The 19,379-nt window shown below is 42.9% G+C and overlaps 1 protein-coding gene across 2 annotated transcripts in view; it reads left to right on the top strand.

The window, feature by feature from the left end:
* Window positions 1–667: 667 nt before the first annotated feature.
* Window positions 668–19,379, top strand: part of LOC121283852 (four and a half LIM domains protein 2) — a 56,696-nt gene continuing 37,984 nt past the window's right edge. Inside the window, exons 1-2 of one of the 2 annotated variants that reach the window (XM_041198643.1) lie at window positions 678–798; window positions 5,364–5,411. The gene's annotated coding sequence lies outside the window, so the exon portion shown is untranslated. Of the gene's footprint in view, window positions 799–5,363; window positions 5,412–19,379 lie in introns of both variants that reach the window. The other variant, XM_041198644.1, reaches the window with a different exon arrangement.

Here is a 19,379-nt window from a genome sequence, read left to right on the forward strand (position 1 = left end):
GATGCTGGGGTGGGCACCCATCATATTTTACATGCCCCCACCCCCCTCCCCAACCCACCGAAAACACGCCCAGCGGGGCAGGTAAAATCCAGCCCTGTGACGTCTCATTCCTGTATTAAAATGAATGGAAATTTTTTCTTCTGTTGCAGCTTCTGTGATTGTTTCTTACTAATTTTTCTGCTGAAAGTTCATTATATTTGATTACACTGATCTTACAGTGAGAACAATTGTTAAACCTGACCATGACTACGACTGCACAGGTTTACTGATTAGAGATTAGAACAATCAGCCTGAAGGTCACCAGCAGAGCTCATTAAGGATGTTTCATAATCTGGAACAATTCTGTATCTATGAGTCTAAATACCAGGTATTGAGTTTCTTCTTTGAAATATTCAGTTGCTTATGCAACAGTAAAGTTATAGAAATAAGACGTGATAATTGATTATGACCATAGTTTATTCCCACTTTATAGTATGTCCTTGAGGTAACAGGATAAGTGGTTACACGTTCTAACCGTACAGGCTTTCCATTGCAGGCCATGTGTTGTTAAATTTCTGATACCTTAAAAGGTAGGGAGTTGTGCACCGCAATAGTGGTTCTTATCTCCAGAGGACAGCAGTTGCTTGAGAGATATTGTATTTATAGACTGTTTGGCAAAAGAATCCCTATCTGCTTAATTGCTGGTGTCATCTACCAAATATGAAGCTTTGACAGTCAAATAAAGCAGTGGGTCTCTCCCCTTGTGTCGTTCTATCATTCATTTTCTTGGAAGTGAAGACCGCTGCAGTCAACTTTGAGGTAAGGACTGGTGTCTCTCCAACTTTTACACTGACTTTTTCTACCATAATTATTTTATTTAGTCATTGTTTTTCCTTCCATTGTCCTTTTAAATAGATAGCTTTAGGTGCATGGTCCAATTAAATATCAACAAACTGCTGTCCCTACTCTCTGGGGTCATTCAATTAACACGTTAATAAAGCAAAAGATCTATTAAATAGTTACTGGGTAATTTAGAAATTTGATACTGCGAATAGATCTGCATCTGGTTTCTCCCCATAATTAGTCCAGTTGGAACATCCATGAAAATTAATCCAAAAGATTGGTTTATGGTTTTTTTTATCCATTGTAACACTTCTCTTATTAGGTAAGGCAATCCCTGATTATAAGTAACAATCAGACTGTTCACCCTCAGTGATCATTGCGCATTTTCAGATCTGGGTATTTACATCATGAACTACAAGTCAATTTAGAGAAATGAATGAATAGTTCCAGTATTTCAGTAATTAAATGGCGATGATTATTAATCTTGAAAATATGGCTTTATGCTCTTATCACTAAATGTCTTATATTTAGTCATTATTCACAATTTTCCACCTTCAATTTTCTCCCCATTTCTCAGGAGATGCTGAGTTTTGTTTCCATGGCTATCAGCAGCACTTTGATGCCTCGCAAAAGTAGCCATTCCTAATGGGCTAGTCTAGACATTGTCAGCAGATTGCTCAACCACAGGATGTCATAACCAAGTTCAACCAGAAGCAATAACTTAGACACCCATAACTGCCTTCCCAACCGAAACCAATTAACACAGGCTGGACCAAGAATTGAATCTGAAGCTTTTTGGCCCAATATCACCTTAAATTATATAGTTAATAACATAAGAAATAGCATCGGGATAAGCCATTCGGCCCCAAAAGCCTGCCCCATCATTCAATAAGATAATGACTGACCTGCCCCAGGCCTCAACGCCTCTTTCGTGCCAGCTCCTCATAGCCCCCAACTCCCTGATATTTCAAAATTCTACCTACCTCCTCTTTAAATACTTTCAGTGATCTAGCCTCCAAAACCCAATGGGGTAGAGAATTCCAGGCATTCACTACCCTCTGAGAGAAGAAATTCCTTCACATCTCCCTTCTAAATGAGTGTCCCCTTATTCTGCAACTATGTCCCCTAGTTCGAGATATCCTCACTAGTGGAAATATCTTCTCAACACCTATCCTGTCAAGCCCCTTCAGAATCTTGTACGTTTCCATAAGATCACCCCTCATTTTTCTGAACTCTAATGAATAAAGGCCTAACCTGTTTAGCCGTTCTCAGTAAGTCAGCCCTTCATCCCAGGAATCAGCCTAGTGAATCTGTTTGAACTGCCTCCAGTACCAGTATATCCTTTCTTAACTGTACACAGTACTCCAGATGTAGCCTCACCAACACACTGTACAGTTGTTACAAGACTTCCCTATTTTTAAACTCCAACACCCTGGCAATACAGGGCAAAATTCCATTTGCCTTCTTGATTGCACTTACAGGCTAACTTTTTGGCCAGAATTTTCTGGTCTTGTTGTGGGTGGGACCCGCCGTGGGTGAGGCAGTGACCCAGCCAGAAGTCCATTGACTTGTGGCGGGACCGGAAGATCCCTGCAGTCTGTGGGTGCGGGAAATCCCGCTCTTTGTGTTTTAGGCACAAGAACACCCAGATCCCTCTGTGCTGCACTTTTTTGGACTCTCTCTCCATTTAAATAATAGTCTGCCTTTTGATTCTTCCTACCAAAGTGCATGACCTCACACTTTACTACATTAAACTCCTGTCAAGTTTTTGCCCACTCACTCAATCTATCTTTATCCTCTTGCAGATTCCTTATGTCCTCATCACAATATGGCCTCCCGCCTATTTTTGTACCGTCAGCAAATTAGGATAAATTACACTCTACCCCCGCCTCCAAGTCATTAATATAGATAGTAAATAATTGAGGTCCTAGTACTGATCCTTTTGGCACTCCATTAGTTATGTCTTTCCAACCTGAAAAACACCCATTAATCCCGACTCTCTGTCTTCTGTGTGTTAACCAATCCTCAATCCATGCTAATACGTTACCCTGAATACCGTGAGCTCCAATCTTCTGCAATAACTTTTTATTTGACACCTTAGCAAATGCCTTCTGGAAATCCAAATACACTACATCTATTGGTTCCCCTTTAACAACTCTACTTGTTATATCCTCAAAGAACTCCAGCAAATTTGTCAAACATGATTTCCCTTTCACAAAACCATGGCTCTGTTTGATTGCATTAAGCTTTTCTAAATGCCCTGCTATTTCTTCCTTATTAATGGACTCTAGCATTTTCCCAACAACAGATGTTAGGCTGTCTGTTGGCCTATAGTTTCTTGCTTTTTATCTCCCTCCATTCTTGAACGGGGCGCCACGTTAGCAGTTTTCCAATCCGCTGGGACCCTTCGGAATCCAGTGAGTTCTGGAATATTTTGACCAGTGTCTCCACTATTTCTGCAGCCACTTCCTTTAAAACCCTTGTGACTTGCCAGCCTTTAGTCCCATTAGTTTGACAAATACTTTGCCCCTTGTGATAGAGACTGTTACAAGATCTTTCCTTCCATTAGCTTCTTGCTTATCTGATTTATTTGGGATGTTTATAGTGTCTTCTGCCGTGAAGGCTGATGCAAAATGTTGGTTTAAATTATCTGCCATTTCCCTGTTCCCCGTTATCAATTTTCCAGTTGCTTCCTCCAAGGCGCCCATGCTCATTTTAGCCATTCTCTTTTTATATACCCTTGAGTAGAAGCTCTTGGTGTTTGTTTTTTATATTTCTTGAAAATTTACTTTCGTAATCAATTTTCTCCCTCTTAATTTGCTTTTTAGTCACCTGCTGCTGGTTCCTAAAAAATTTGCAATTCTCTGGACTACTACTAGTTCCACCGCTTTGCATTTCTTAGTTTTTGATTGGATAGTCTCCTTGACCAGCTTTGTCAACCCTGGGTGATTCACCCTTCTCAATGAGTCCTTCTTTTTGATGGGGTAAATTTTTGCTGAGCGTTATGAACTCTCTGCTTAAATGTCTGCCACTGCTCGTCCACTGACCTTCCTGACGTGGAAGGGTTTTAGGTTGGTCACCTAGGGTCACCTACCTGTTTTCCTTTGGAATCACACTTGGGCTCTAACAGGTAGAAACAGGTCCTCCTCTCGCACTCTCCTCTAGATGCTGCTGACTGCCTGTCACAGGGTCCTCCTCTCACACTTTCCTCTAGGTGCTGCTGACTGTCTGACACAGGGTCCTCCTCTCACATTCCCCTCTAGGTGCTGCTGACTGCTTGGCTCAGGGTCCTCCTCTCGCATTCTCCTCTAGGTGCTGCTGACTGCCTGCCCCAGGGTCCTCCCCCTGCACTCTCCTCAAGTTGCTGCTGACTGCCTGTCCTGGGGTCCTCCTCTCACACTCATTTTCATTTATGTTGTAAAAGTAGTTCTGTGTCATAGATCAATAGATTATGATTTTTTAAAATCTCATTGCTGTTTATGTGGTGTTACTGTTGCCAAATGGTTGTTAACAATAGAAACTGAAAATGCTGGAAATATTCAGTAGCTCAGGAGGCATCTGTGGAGTAAAACAGAGTTAATATTTCAGGTCAATGACAGACCTGAAATGTGAACTCTGTTTCTCCCACAGATGCTATAATATTTCACTTCTGTAACAATATCACCTGCATATTGTACCAGCTGTGGCTCAGTTAGTTGCGCCCTTGCCTCAAAATCATAAGGTGTCACATTTAAGTCCCACTGCAGCACAAAATATCATAGTTGCAGAGATATTGGAGATGCAGTCTTTTGGATGAGATGTTAAACTGAAGGTTCTCTAAGGGAATTTGTTTCACAAAAATATACTTGTTCATAAAATTTGTAAAAATTTGTACATAATCATTCAAATTTGACATTATATAAAGTGAAATACAGATCACTTTCTTTTTATACAGGACATGAGGTGCTTCACTACACTTGTCATTATGCATTATATTTACAGTGTACGTTTATATTTCACCTCAAACGTTCTCTGGGATTTTATACGCTTTCTGGCCCCCCCAGTGAACTATGGTGGAAGGCTTGGACAATGGCCTTTTCCCATTGAGCATTTGTGCCGGTTGCCCCAAAATTTAATGCTTCCCTCAGCACATTGTCCTGTGCCTTGGAATGTTCCAGCCTGGAACACTCAGTTGTCAACAGCTGGAAAGCCAGCAAGTTTTGGGAAGGCCAAAGAGCTTTTTTCACTCAGTTTATGGTCCTCCAGTAGCGATTGATGTTTATCTCCATGGACAATCCCATGGCACTATTTTGAAGAAGAGCAGTGCCGTTGTCCCTGGTGCCTTGGTTAATACTCAATTAACATCACAAAAACATATTAATTGGTCTTTATCACATAGTTGCATGTGGGAGCTTGCTGTGCACCAAATTAGCCACTGTGTTTAGTACATTACAACAGTAATACACTTCAGGAATACTTCATTGGCTGTTAAGTTCTTTGAGGTGTCTAGTGGATGTGAAAGTTGTGATATAAATGCAAACATTTTCTTTATTCCAAAATAGCTTCAGTGTTCTTTTGGAACTTATTAACATGATAAACATGATATAAATGTAAGTATATCTTTTATATTTTCAATAGATCACTTTTGATTAGTTCTACTGCTGTAATATTACTGTTTGTTTCTGGATCACAATGCATGAAGTGTAAACTTACAAAACCTGTGAGGTACTTATTCCCCTGCAGCTACTGGCAGTTGAATGTTCAATTTATTTACTGCCGACTACAATTTAATAACACCTCTTAATGTGTTTCAGGTCTATTTTCCACAGTTTACAAAGATTTCTCATTTACATTCGTATCTTTTTCTTTTGTTCTGTCTTTTTACAGCTATTGTGTTTTTGAATTCATTTGTTTAAGCAGGATGCATTGAATAAGAAATAACTGCATTAACCTTTAAACTGCCAGCAGGTGCATTTGACTGTCTCCGTGGCAATGTAAGTTTTGTAAATCTTATGTTTTGTGACACATTAAACAAACACTAAAGCACAAGCCATAGAGTTAATACAAGGTCTTTTATTGAAAAAGATACTTCTTGTACTTAGTACCTTATTATGTTGTTCAAATGTCTCAAATCATTCTAAATAAGTATGTTTTTAAAGTGTAATAACTGTTGAAATGTAGGCAAATACAACAGTTATTTTGATTCAGCAACATGGCATAAATCTCAGTGAAATGCATGACCAGTTAATTTGCATTTTTGGTACTGTTGCTTGAGGGAAGAATGTGCTTTCAATTAATATAATTAATTCAATAATAAATGTTAAACCTAAAACAAAAAACAAACTCTTTAAAATGTAATTGAATGGAAACATTACATTTTCATTTTGCACAATTATGTTATCACTTCCCCATCTGTTGTTCTCATACTCTCCTGTTTTTTTTTCAATTTTCCATTTTGAAGTTAGGGATAACATTAAAAAGATAGATTTTGATTGCTTCAAATGAGTTCCTAAGGTTTGAGAAGAGAAAAGGCTGACACACATCAGCTCACAGATGTTAACCTGCTGGATGATCACAGAGTACCCTAGGACCTACTGATCTGAAAGCTGTAACCTTACTGAAAAACATCACTATTCAGAAGAAAATATGGGGTAAAATGGGGCAAGTACAAAAAGTAAACAGTTACAACAAAATACTTTACTTAAGGTATTTAAAACAGTCAAACATTATATAAATGGGTGAGATTAACTGAACTAAGTCCACTTGTGTCATTTCCATAATTGTTTCATAGTCACATTTTGTCATGACATACACATTTAGACCACCGGGAGGCAGTGGACACAATCAAAACACCGCATCGGCACCTGTTGTGTTATTATTGGCAAGCTGTCTTTTAAGACTTGAAACAAGGAGTCCTTTGGGAAAATGGAAAGTTCAAACCAGAATTAGATTGTGCCCTGTCTCGGTACATAACAGTACATTTCAACAGCATTCATCTCATTGCATAGATGCCAATGATATCAGCATGGAATGCTGCAGCTCCTAGGGAATTACCTCATTTCACTAAGGGATGTATGGGTTGCAATTTGCCCTTTTGTTTTAATGAAAGGTTTAATAAATTTCTGACTTTCCAGAATATCTTTCTGTGTAACAAAGAGATTTAGCTATGAAAAGTGCTAATTAGAGTAAGAAACAGAAAGGTGAGAACATCAGCTCAGTTTAAAAGCTTCTCTATATCAAATTATAATTCTCTGATGCCGCGGTTAATTTGGAACTATAGAGTTGCAGCAACACACAACACTTCTGATGGCAACTACCAACAAGAGTGCTGCTCAATTCATTGCTAGAGGGCTAAACCTTTTGTTTCAGGACTGCATTTCACAGTGCTGGACACCAGCTTTCTTTTGGAGTGCACAAGCACCCTTAGTTCCTGTCAGTGTTTTCTTCCACATGTTTCTTGACAAAGCTATACCTTACACTGAATCTATGCAAAATGTCCACCTTGGGCTGCTTAGTTATAATGAATTTAAGAAATTGTTTAGATTTAAACAAAGAAATATGTTGGTGGATTTTTGTCCTTAGCTGCTGTATTACTGCAAGTCAGCTTTCCTTCTGCTTTGTTTAAGTCTTGTTATTGCTGCGGCCAGGCTTAAGGAAGCATTTATTTTTTTAAAAATCACCAATTTTATAATAGTTGTACCTGCCCTGCTGTGCATTGATTGTTTGCTGATACCTTCCGGATTGGCACCTAAGATAGAAGTCATTAGTTTCCCCACAGTAGAGTGATTCTCTTTTTTCATGGAGTCAACATGGCATGTCTCAGGATCTGGAGGTTAGGTGCTACAAACTGAAATCCATTTACATTATTGATGTACTTCAAGTAAATATGAATCTTTAGTAGAATGGAATATTGGGTACTGTAATGCATTAAATATTTACTGATGGCGTTGGCAAGGCTTGAGCTGGCTGTCTGGTCCTCCAGAAAAAACAGGCTTGTTTGTTTACATCATTTATGACGAGATACCATCAGGGCTGTAATTTAGATAGATTGGGGAAGCTGGGGCTGCTTTCCTTAGAGAAGAGAAGGTTGTAAGGAGATTTGATAGAACTATTCAAAATCACAAGGGCTCTGGACAGAGTAGATAGGGAGAAGCTGTTCCCATTGGTGGAAGGATCAAGAATGAGAGGACACCGATTTGGCACTCTGATTGGCAAAAAAAGCAATGGAAACATGAGGAAAACCGTTTTACACAGCGAATGATTAAGAACTGGAAAGCATTGCCTGAGAGCCTGGTACAGGCAGATTCAATCATGGCTTTCAAAAGAGAGTTGGATCATTATCTGAAGAGGAAAAAAATTGCAAGATTGGGAGGAGAAAGCACGAGGTAAATTGCTCTTGCAGAGAGCCAACACAGATATGATGGGCCAAATGGCCTCCTTCTATTCTGGAACCGTTCTATGATCTTATGAATCGAAAGAGTCCACAACTTTTCTCCTAACTGGGAGAAGAATTATTGACTTTTTTTTATGTACATATTAGCTTGGCTCATTTCCAAAAATTTTTTCATGGCATGTGAGTGTTCCTATCAAGGCCAGCAGAACTTTAGATCTGACCCATTGGGATTGCTTAGCTCTGTCTGTTGCATGTTGCTCCCTTTGTTTAGCATACATATAGTCCTTTGTTGTAGCTTCACCAGGTTGACACCTGTTTGTTAGGTATGGCTGATGCTGCTCCTGGTATGCTCTCTGCCCTCCGGATTGAGGTTACACCTTGACAGCAAGCAGTGGGAGCTATTTTTAATGCATTAGCATGTCTTATATGCTCATTAAAACACAACATCACCAAATCAAGTTGTACCTTTGGAATTAAATGTGCAGAAAATGAGAAAAACGTGCCTTCAGATTCACGACTGGTTAAAGGTGGCATGCTGGAGGCGAGGTAGTCTTTTTGGTGGATTTGGAATAATAGGAGTTGCTTTTTTTGTATAGGCAGATTTGTTGGACTACAGGACAGCATGTTTTGATACATTGCGATCAGGTGGTGGATGTGAAAGGGGAAAGGGGCATGGCTGACGGAGGGAGGGAGGTCCCTGTGAAGGGGGAACAAACTGACTGAGGGAGGTAGCAGACCTACAAAAGATCATCGAGGACAGTGGGAGGAAACTAAGCTACAGGGAAGATCAATGTCTATGGATAGATCAAACATAATTGTGGGGAGATCAAGGGTTATTCAGGGAAGGTCAATGGTGAGGTCCTGAGAGTCAAGGGTAACAGAGGGCAGGTCAAAGATAATGGATGGAACGAGGGTCAAGGATGGCAGATGGCAGGTTGAGAGTAAGGGGGGGGCAGTTCCAATATGTCGGGGAGCTGCTTGATGGTGAAAGGGGAAGCTCTAGGGTGAATGATTGTTGGTCAAGGGTGAGTGGGGGATCACCGAAGGCAGGGCAAGGGTAATGAAGTGAGGGTGGCAGGTAATGGAGAGAAGGTCAAAGGTGACTGAGGGAGGTGATGGCTTCTAGTTCCAGGATCATTGTGCTAGTGTCCACGGACATGGCTGCGACAACACCAAAAGCTCTCTGGAGTAAACTTCAAGGATGGAGTTGTCCATGGTGGGGTGAGTGGAGACCAGAGTGTGGCCAATGCAAAGTATAGGGCTTCGCTTTGGTGAAGAGTGTTCAGAACAGGAGGGAGGGCCTTAAAGGCTATGCTGACTAGATCTTTGCCTGCCGTCAGTTTGCAGTTCACCTCCGGTAGACAAGAATGGTCAAGTGCACCTAATGCTTCTGCTAGCTTTGGTGCAGCTGGAGAAGAACCAGCAGAGGATGGCCCAGAGATAGGCACAGCAACTGGCAGAACACCATCCAAGGGTGCAAGCAGAGGGTCAGGCAGCTCAGGATGCTGGCAACCAGGGGCCAGTGAGGCGTCGACCAATGGCTTGTGATAGAATATACCACAGGTTGAATAACTCCCTGCAAATGTCAGAGGTGGCTGGGGATGTCAAGGGATTTCATCATTCATGGAAGACCTCATGCACTGGGAGGCAATACAAAGCCAGTAGCTTCAGTATCATCACCACATTGAATTACTATGCCAGTGAACCTTATCAGTGCTCTACACGGGGACATGTGTGGCAACTCACAGTCAGCCATTTGCAAATGCATCAGGGAACTCACCAATGTCCTGTTCAGTAGAGCTGATGATTCTGTGCAATTCATCACAGACACGGAAAGCGAGACAGCTAGAGCTGTGGGATTCGGTGCCATCATGGTTTTCCACAGGTACAAGGTGCAATTGATTCCACATATCTGGTGCTAAGAGCTCCCTGGGATCATCCAACAGCCTTCATAAACTGAAAGGGCTTTCACTCTATCAATGTGCAGCTGGTGTGTGATCACCACAAATGAATCCTGCAGGTGCTCGTTTCCCAGGGAGCTCTCATGATTCTTACATCCTCAGTCACTCTCAGGTGCCACAGCTGTATGTTTCCCCTCAGCAACTGCAGAGGTGGCTCCTGGGGGATGGGATATTCATAGAAGACCTGGCCCATGACACCTGTGTGGAACCCACAAAGCCCAGCAGAGGAGAGGTACAATGCCTTCCATGCCTCCAAAAGAACAACAATGGAATAGACCATCGGACTGCTGAAGATGAGGTTCCATGCTGCCTGGACCACTCAGACTGAGCACTTCAATACCCACCACAGAGAGTCTGCAGGATCACTGGGCCTGCTGCACCCTACACTATGTTGCGCAGCAAAGGGGTGATGAATTTGCAGACTGGGAGATGGAGGAGCTGGATGCCTCCTCAGACAAGGAAGAAGGGGAATAAGCTAATGTTAATGAGGGAGCGGATAGTGCAGCTCCAGCTGCAGATGCCAGGATGATCGAGTGACTTGGCAGACAGGCTGGTGTCACTCTCAGTGCAACCAAATTCCACCCAGAATGAGACACCCGTAAGATCTCTTGGTCTCCCCATGAAATGTTGCTGTCTAGGTGCCAGCAGATCCAAGATTTACAAACTGCTCACATTTACAAACTCCTCACAAACTGTCAGACTGATGCTGCTGAATTGCAAGGAATGGATGCTTGTTCAGGTGCTGTTTAAATATGGCACCCTGACCTTCGACCTTGTGAGGTAATGTCAGGGCCAGCAACTTCCTACCCATCCCGGACGCATGATTGGATGGGACCCATGTTTCTATATACCTGATAGGTTAGCTGCTGTATGATTGTATGTGGCCAGCTACTCTGCCTTCTGGACAGAAGTGCAGCGCATTCCCAGGATCCTTGAGGCAAAAGGAAGATTCAGTTCTTTGTCTTCACAAGGATTGTGCAATGGTTCCTCTTATAAAAATTGTCATGGACAGATACAAATCTGCGACAGGTGGATTGGTGAGGGCCAGTCAAATAGGCTTTCCCTCTTGCTGATTCCCCAGGCCCTATCAGGCAGATAGGTCCTTCAGGGCTCAGTGAAGGACATTGAAGTCCCCCACCTAGGGTACATTCTGTGCCTTTGCCACTATCAGTGCTTTTGCCAAGTGGTGTTCAACATGGAGGAGCACTGATTCATCAGCTGAGGGAGGACAGTATGTGGTAATCAGCAGGTTTCCTTGCTCATGTTTGTAATGAGACCTCATGGGGTTCTGAATCAATGTTGAGGACTCCCATGATCACCGTGTCCCATTGGAATATCATTATACCATCACCTATATTGTGTTTGTCCTGCTGGTTGACCAGGGATGGTGATGGTGGTGTCTGTGACATTAGTTGTGAGGTATGATTCCGTGAGTATGACTATGTCAGGCTGTTGCTTGACTCGTTTGTGCAACAACTCTCCTAATTTTGGCACAACCCAGATTTTTTCCATCTGGTTTTATTCCTTTTCAACATTTTTGTAGTGGTTTGGTACATGGGTCATTTCAAAGGGCAGTTAAGCATCGAACATACTGCAGTGGATTTGGAATCAGAGCGGGTAAGGACAGCAGAGTTCCTTCCCTAAAGGGCATTAGTGAACCAAGTGGGTTTTTAATGACACTCCAGTAGTTTTGTGGTCACCGTGACTGAGACTAGCTTTTAATTCTAGATTTATTAGTAATTGAATTTAAATTCCATCAGCTTATACGCTGAGATAATGTATGTGAAAATTGCCATGTGTTGCTTGTCTACGATATCACATGATGATGATAACAGGTTTTCAGGCTTATTTCTCCTAGAATATCTTTCCAATTGGCTATCTGACTTAAGACTCAAATGGGTCAAAATGTCCTCCAGCTAGATGTTGGGATTACGCCAAAGCTGGTTCCTGCAAATTACAATGCCTTCCCAGCCTTGTCTCCAACATCTCCTTGGATCCTACCTCAAGATTTTTTTGTATCAGTAGCTTGAGATTTTTGCAAATAATTAAGAACATGAATTCAAACTTGATCTTTGGGTCTTGGTGCTCCACAATATACACCTATGCGTCTTTCGCACAAAGCACCCAGGGACTACTCAACTAGGCCAGATTAATTGATCTGGAAATTAAGCAAGGAACTAGGTTTTGTCCTATGTGCGAAAGCATTAATTAATACCTGTAAACTAGATGAATTATGAGGACCTGTGCACTAAATATACAAGATGATCAAAAGAGATCCAGCATGGATTTATGAAGGATAGGTCTTGTCTGACTAATCTAGTTAAATATTTTGGAGGAGTTCACTAAAACAGTGAACAGGAAAATGCTATGAACATTTTCTATATGCGCTTCCAGAAGGTATTTAACAAGGCCTGCCGCAAGAGATTATTAGCAAAAATATAAGTGCCCAGAATTGAAGATTGCTTTGTGGGTTGTGTCAGTCATTGGGTGGAACGTAGGAGACAGAGGGTGGAATTGTCCATGCCCGCTAGCGTCGGGCGTGTTCAGTGGTGTGAGTGGACAATATGGTGAGAAGAGCAAAAATCATTTTCACGATGTCGCCTGCTCTGCCTGCTGATGGCTGGCCGTATTTCCCACCATCAGACATCAGAAACCTTATTGTAATACATCTCCATATCATTATAAACCCAGCCCACCGGGATCATTGCGCACCCCCCCACCCCCCCACCGCTGGATCATCCGCCCACGTCAGCATGCAATCACATATAACAGATTATCAAATGTGTGCACTTGTTGGACAACACTTTGAAGGGAACTCAGAGGTGAGTGCCCAGTAACATTGTGGAGCACTCGCCCAGGTCACCTGTTGTGGACTTCAAGGCTGAGGCATGTTGTTGGTTTGGGGGGGGTGGTGGTGGTGGTGGTGGTGGTAGAGGGGGGTGGGTGGCAAGGCCTGCCCTGCGGTTGAGGCGACTTGGAGGGGGTAGGGAAAGGGCTACTCTGCAGTTGAAGCACATGTGCAGCGGGGGGTTGGTGACTGAGAGAAGCGGCCATGCATTAGGGAAACCTTGTATGAAGTGACCATTCCCCTGCAGCTGAGACAGTTCAGGCGCAGCTACATTGATACGGCTGGAGTCGGCCTCTAGCTTCTCTGCCCACTCAAGCAATGCAGAGGCATCAAAGTGCCATCAAGTGCTCCAGAGCTTTTCACCCCTCGGGCATGGACTGCAAAGTAATGAGTGTTTTAGTGGACTGCAGAACAGTTGGACAACTGGACACGTTGTACAATCTCCTTGCTAAAGTTGGCTATGGAGCAGTCACTGGTGGAAGTGCTCACAGCCCCTTGCACTGTCATCATCCCGGTTTGGATCAGTCTCCCCCATGGTTCAAGCTAACAGCACAGCCCTGCAGCAAGGGTTAGGGGAATGCCTGTGCCTGAGCTGAAAGTACAACATACAGTCCAATGGGAAAAGCTGCTGCCAATCATTCGGTGGAGTGAGGTGGAGGTGGGTGGGGTTTCGGGCAGCCATGCAGCACACTAACCTCTGGCCATCCAAATGGTGGCCAGCACTCTTTGGGATGCGTTAAGGGGCCATCAGACTTGACCAAGACATGTTCTTTGTGCACCCATGCTAATACACGAATCTCTCTCTTTCATCCTGCAGTAGGAGTACATCAGGATCATGGAGCCTGGTGACTTAGCTGTACACCTCATGGTATACAGAGAGCAAAGATGACTGAGAAGAGAGCAATTGAGGCACCTGGCTATGCAGAGGGAGGAACAGCACCCTCTGGATGAAGGGGAGGCTGGGGCTCCCGCATACGCTGCTGCAGAGCCATAGCAAGCCATCACTGGCCAGACCCAGGGTCTATGGACGCTGCCTTGCATTCCTGCAGATAGCCGAGAACCTGTGTCGCTGAACACTGCGCATGTCTAGGGAACTGGCTGGTCACATCTGCCAGCTACTGCCACGGGGACATGGAGGGATGATTCTGCCCAGAGAGTGGGAATAAAGGGATTGCATTCTGTCAGGTGAGATGTGACAAGTGGTGTTTTGTGGGAGCCCAAAGGAATAGAGAGTTGCATATCCAAGATTGCAGATAGGAGCAGAAATTTAGAAAGTGAGCCTGAAATGAGTGGGCAAAACAATGGCAGATGTGTTTGAACTTGGGAAGATTGAGATCATCCACTTTCATTCTGAGAAAGACAAAGCAGAACATTTTATTAATGGTGAGGGACAAAGAAAGTGATTTGGTTATTCAAGTACACAAATCAGTAAAGGCTAATGCACGGTGCAAAAAGTAATCAGGAAAGCTAATGGAGTGTTAGCCTTTATCTCAAGGGGGCTGAAAAAAGTGAAGGAAGTGATTCTTCAGTTGTACAGAGCATGGTCAGACCTCTTCTGGAGTATTATGTTCAGACTGAGTGTTGCAGCTCAAGGAGAATATATTGGCCCTGAAGGAAATACAGTGCAGATTCACCAGAATGATCCAAGAGCCAACTACTGCGAATGCTGGAAATCTGAAATGAAAACAGTAAATGCTGGAAATATTCATCAGGTCAGACAGTTCTGATAAAAGATCACAGACCAAAAATGTGAACTCTGTTTTTTGCTCCACAGATGCTGCCCATTGAGTATTTCCAGCATTTTCTGTTTTTATTTCAGATTTAAAGGTTACATTATGGGGACAGGTTGCATGAAGAGATTTGTATTCCTTTGAGTTTAGAAATCTGAGGTAGGATCAAATTGTGGTCTTTGTAATGATGACGGGATTTGAAACAGAGCTTGCAGAGAAATTATTGCCTCTGACGATTGAATCTAGAATGAATGGTCATGGTCTTATTATAGCAGAGCCATGGGAATTAAATAAGGAAGCACTTCTTCACATAAAGGATAGTGGAAATCAGGTGGTCTCTCCCCAAAAGGTTGCGGATGGTGGATCAATTAAAATTTTCAAAATGAAGATTAAGAGATATTTGTTATATAAGTCTACTAATGGATAATATCAAAGTCAAGTAAATGGGATTGAGGTACAGATTAGGAATTGAGGTACAGATTAGTCAGTCATGATATAACTGAATAGCAGAACAGGCTGAAAGGGCTGAATGGTCTACCGCTCTCTATAAAAGCATTTCATGCAATTCCTAATATTGAGCGGAATCGTCCCAGATTTGCACTAAGTGGATGGTAAAAAAGTAGTTTTACCCGCCGGCCGCAATGATGGCTTCTCTCGCCTTCTCATCCCAATCCCGCTGCATTTTTTTTGCATTCCTGGGAAACACGCCGCTTCGATGGCGGACGGGCTCCGATTTGCCCACCACGCTGTCACCTCGCTGCTTCATCACGCAGGGCACCACATTTAACATACAGATGCTCACACACCTCTCAGGGCTTCCAGCCCACGACTGCTGTAAATATGACATGGCCCCGAAAGGTAAGAAGACTGCAGCCCCCTGATTCAGTGACATGTCCCTCAAACAACTTTTGGATGTTATGGAGACCCGCCATAATGTCCTCTACCCCCGCTTTGGCTGCAGGAGGGGCAGCAAAACGACCATTCCGGCTTGGTAGGCGATGGCAATAGTAATCAGTACCAATGCTGCTCAGGAGAGGTTGGCCATCCAATGCAATTAGAGTACAAATGATTTCATCTGTGCCACCAGCGTAGGGCAACCATCTCAGCACTTTAAACTCACACACTCAAGCCCATCACAAATGCACTGGCATCTCACTCACTGCCAGCTCAAGGGAAATCACCACTCATTCTCTCACACACACTCTCACATCGCCATCTGGTATCATCTCCTCTGGAGACTGCCTCCTCAGCCCTCACCATCTTGAGGCCACTTGCACAGATCAACTTATGCCCCCACACACAGCCTGAGATACCCCCCCTTCCCCAGTATAGCCCTCACCCTGCAGCCTCTCCCCTTTCCCTAAGCAAGCCCTAGCCATACAAAGCCACACCCACCTTATGGCTGCTCTGGTAGGTACAGACTTCCCTGTAAGCCTCCCCTAAAAGTGATGTGGTGCTGTCTGCCAAGTCCCAAGCAAAGTGTAGCTCACCAGTTGCATGTCACTTATGTGCTGTTGTGAAACACACCGACATGGATGGACGATCCAGCGCGGGGGCATGAGACCGGCGGGCTGGCCTTATAATGATAAGCAGATGTATTACAATGAGGTTACCGATGTCCGATAGCGGGAACCGCGGCCCACCATTGACGGGCTAAACGAATGATCGCAAATTGGTTTCACAATGCCATGAAACCAATTTTTGGCCTTCTCACCTTTTGTCTGCTCATGCTGCCGAACTCACCCAACACCAGCAGACATGGAAAATGCCACCCATTGTGTTTTTAAATGTGGACTATTGACAACTATGATTTCAGAGGTCCCTGGATAATCAGTGAAAAATTCTTCTATAGTTTTTGATTCTGGAACTACGTATAACGTCAACATTAGCATTATTAGAAAATTTGGAATTTATGATACTGTTTGTCAGTTGTGCAGGCCCTTTGCTATGTCATTGCATATTTGAATATATATATCGCCAGAAAGTCAGTCAAATATCAGCATTTCACTTCTGCAGTTTTGCAACAACTCAGATGAACACTTGTTGTTGAAAGGCATATAAACTGTCCAGACTGCTGCATCCAACATTAAAGCTACAATTATTATTCTGAGTTTGGAAAATTAAAATAAGAAAATGCACCTCACAGTTTTGCAATGCATAGTCATCGTTAGCCTTTCTGCTGTCAGCTGGCTGATGCTGCACAACATTGCTACTTCTGCTATTAGAACTGACAAGAGATTTATGGACTATTGTCCCATGAACTGACATCTAAGTATATGATTGTGGGGGAGCAAAGCACAATTATTGGAGGAAACAAGAACTGCTTAAGACCAAATGCGAAACCTCCACAATAAAAGATAAAAAGTACAAAATAAAATCAGAACAAAATACAAAAGAAATGCAAAAGCACGGTAGACTAAAAATGCAAGCAATTTTCAAACAGGAAACAAACTCTATCATAACATTCAAACATTTCATGTGACCCGTGACTGTTTTTCTACTGATTTTTCATGAGTTTTGAGTTGCTGGTCAACTTTCTAAGATCTCGAAGACACAACAAGTACGTCCTTTATTAGAAACTCAATGATGACCATTCAATGAGATGGGCCAGGATTTTCTCAGAAGCAAGTAAGTCCAAAAGCCAGGACGATTTGGGGGCCTCAATATCCCATGGGTGGACAGCGGGACCGCAGCGGCAATCTTCTGGAGGACGGCCTTTTCATTGGCTATTGTCCGGCCTGCCATCCAATTAAGAACAGTGGGTGGGTGCTCCATGTTTCCAGCCCAATCAGAGGACTGTCAGCTCCGAAGTCTCAGCAGCAGCACCGTGTCAAGTGGCCAATGGTAAGGCCATTAGGATAATAAAAGGATGCCTCCATCTTGAGGCTCCCTTGAAATGGTGGAAGATGTCATTATTCTGCCCAGGCCAAGCACTTAGGCCCCAGAGTTCAGAGGGGGGTCCCACCGAGTGGTGGTACGGAGGCCACAGAATAACCATTGATCCCAGAGGCATCCATTGGACCTGGAGCCTCCAATAGACTCAGCTGAGAGACTGCAGGGTGGTTGCCTCCATGCAGTTGGCATTGTCCCCATGCAGCGGAGTCCACTATCTCACCAGCAAAATGCCAGCGATCCTGGAAGATAGCTCTCCATTGGGTCATTAATTGTCTAAATTGACCCTCTGCAGTCTGTCAGCAGAAGGCCAGGCTGCTGCCATTCTCACCGCTGGCTAACTTCCTTGGCAGCAGGGCTGCATTGGGGAGTTATCCTGATGTGGCTTCCCAGCATTTTACCACACCCCCTTCCCCGGCTTAGCCTACCACCTGGGCACCAAAATCTCCCCCATGGTGCCCGTAGTCATCTTCAGGACTGAAGATGATTTTACTGGTATTAAGTGCGCCTCAAAACTGGTACAAAATAAAAGATTAATAAATGTTTTAGATATGTCCTGGGCACTGGTGTAACAAATGGGAATAGACATCCTTGGTGGCAGAGGTTCCAGTGCGAACTTCCACTGGCTGAAAGAGCTTGAAGGGACCAGAAGTTGGACTGGAAAGAAAGTTCTATCCAGTAATTGAGTTGAAGGAGTGATTAACCCTGCAGAAAGCCTTACATTATGGATTAATAGTCTCCTAAGCAGGCTTGGTACAACAGCTGAAGAAACAATAACAGTAAATTCTTCCATAGGATCCTAAAATGTTAATACATTATTATAACTAGTTGGAAGGAAAACCCTGGATTGCCATCCAAATCCTTACCAGGAACAACTCATCCTCTGTGAATGCAATTAGTGGCACAAAGTTAAAGCTACTACAGGTTTGGTTCGTTCATACAGTACTGAAAATTTATGAGGAATGAATGCTTTACCTCATTTGAGACACAGTCCTGTGAATCTGTTCCTTTAGTGATTATGGCTAAAGTTATTTTGAACTGGATTTAAACCCTTAAGGGTTAATAAATTAATATTTGTATGGACACGCTGTAATGGGGTCATTTTCTGTTGGACACTCAAGCTCTCACATTCCCCCTTCTGCCCTAAAATCAAATTTAACAGTACAAATGCAGATTGATCCCAATGTAAAGGCCAAACAATTTAGGAACCAGGAATCAATTTAGGATATCCTGTGTAATATTGAAAGCAGTTTAGTGGTTTTCAATAATTAGACAGTAGGTTTCACTCAGGAAACAGGTAATAAAAAATAAACCTGCATGTATATCTATATTAATCCATTTATTTGACTATCCACCTAGAAAGTAAAAAAGAAATTCCTCAAAGTCCTGAATTTAACCTTCTTCATTTTATATAATTTTACAACAGTGCTACAACATTATGGGTTGAATGGCTACATTCAGAACAAGATGACTTATTCGTACACAATGAATGTGAAATTCATTTAAGTCATAATAATTTCATGATACCTTCACCTATTTTAATAAATTATTTTAGGATATATTTACAAGGCCCTTGTGAAGGCCTGCTATGTTTCTGTGCTCTTTAAAATGAGTCTGGTGATTTACTCATTAGGAAAAATTACAGAAGGCAATGTGGAAAACAATAAACCTATGGAGAAGAAGGGTCAGCTGCCAGCTGTAGCGAAGCTCTGAGAGAGAATGATTTCCTAGCTTTTATATCCTTATATGGTAAA

Source organism: Carcharodon carcharias, chromosome 11 (genome assembly GCF_017639515.1).
Source record: "Carcharodon carcharias isolate sCarCar2 chromosome 11, sCarCar2.pri, whole genome shotgun sequence".
Classification (NCBI taxonomy): domain Eukaryota; kingdom Metazoa; phylum Chordata; class Chondrichthyes; order Lamniformes; family Lamnidae; genus Carcharodon; species Carcharodon carcharias.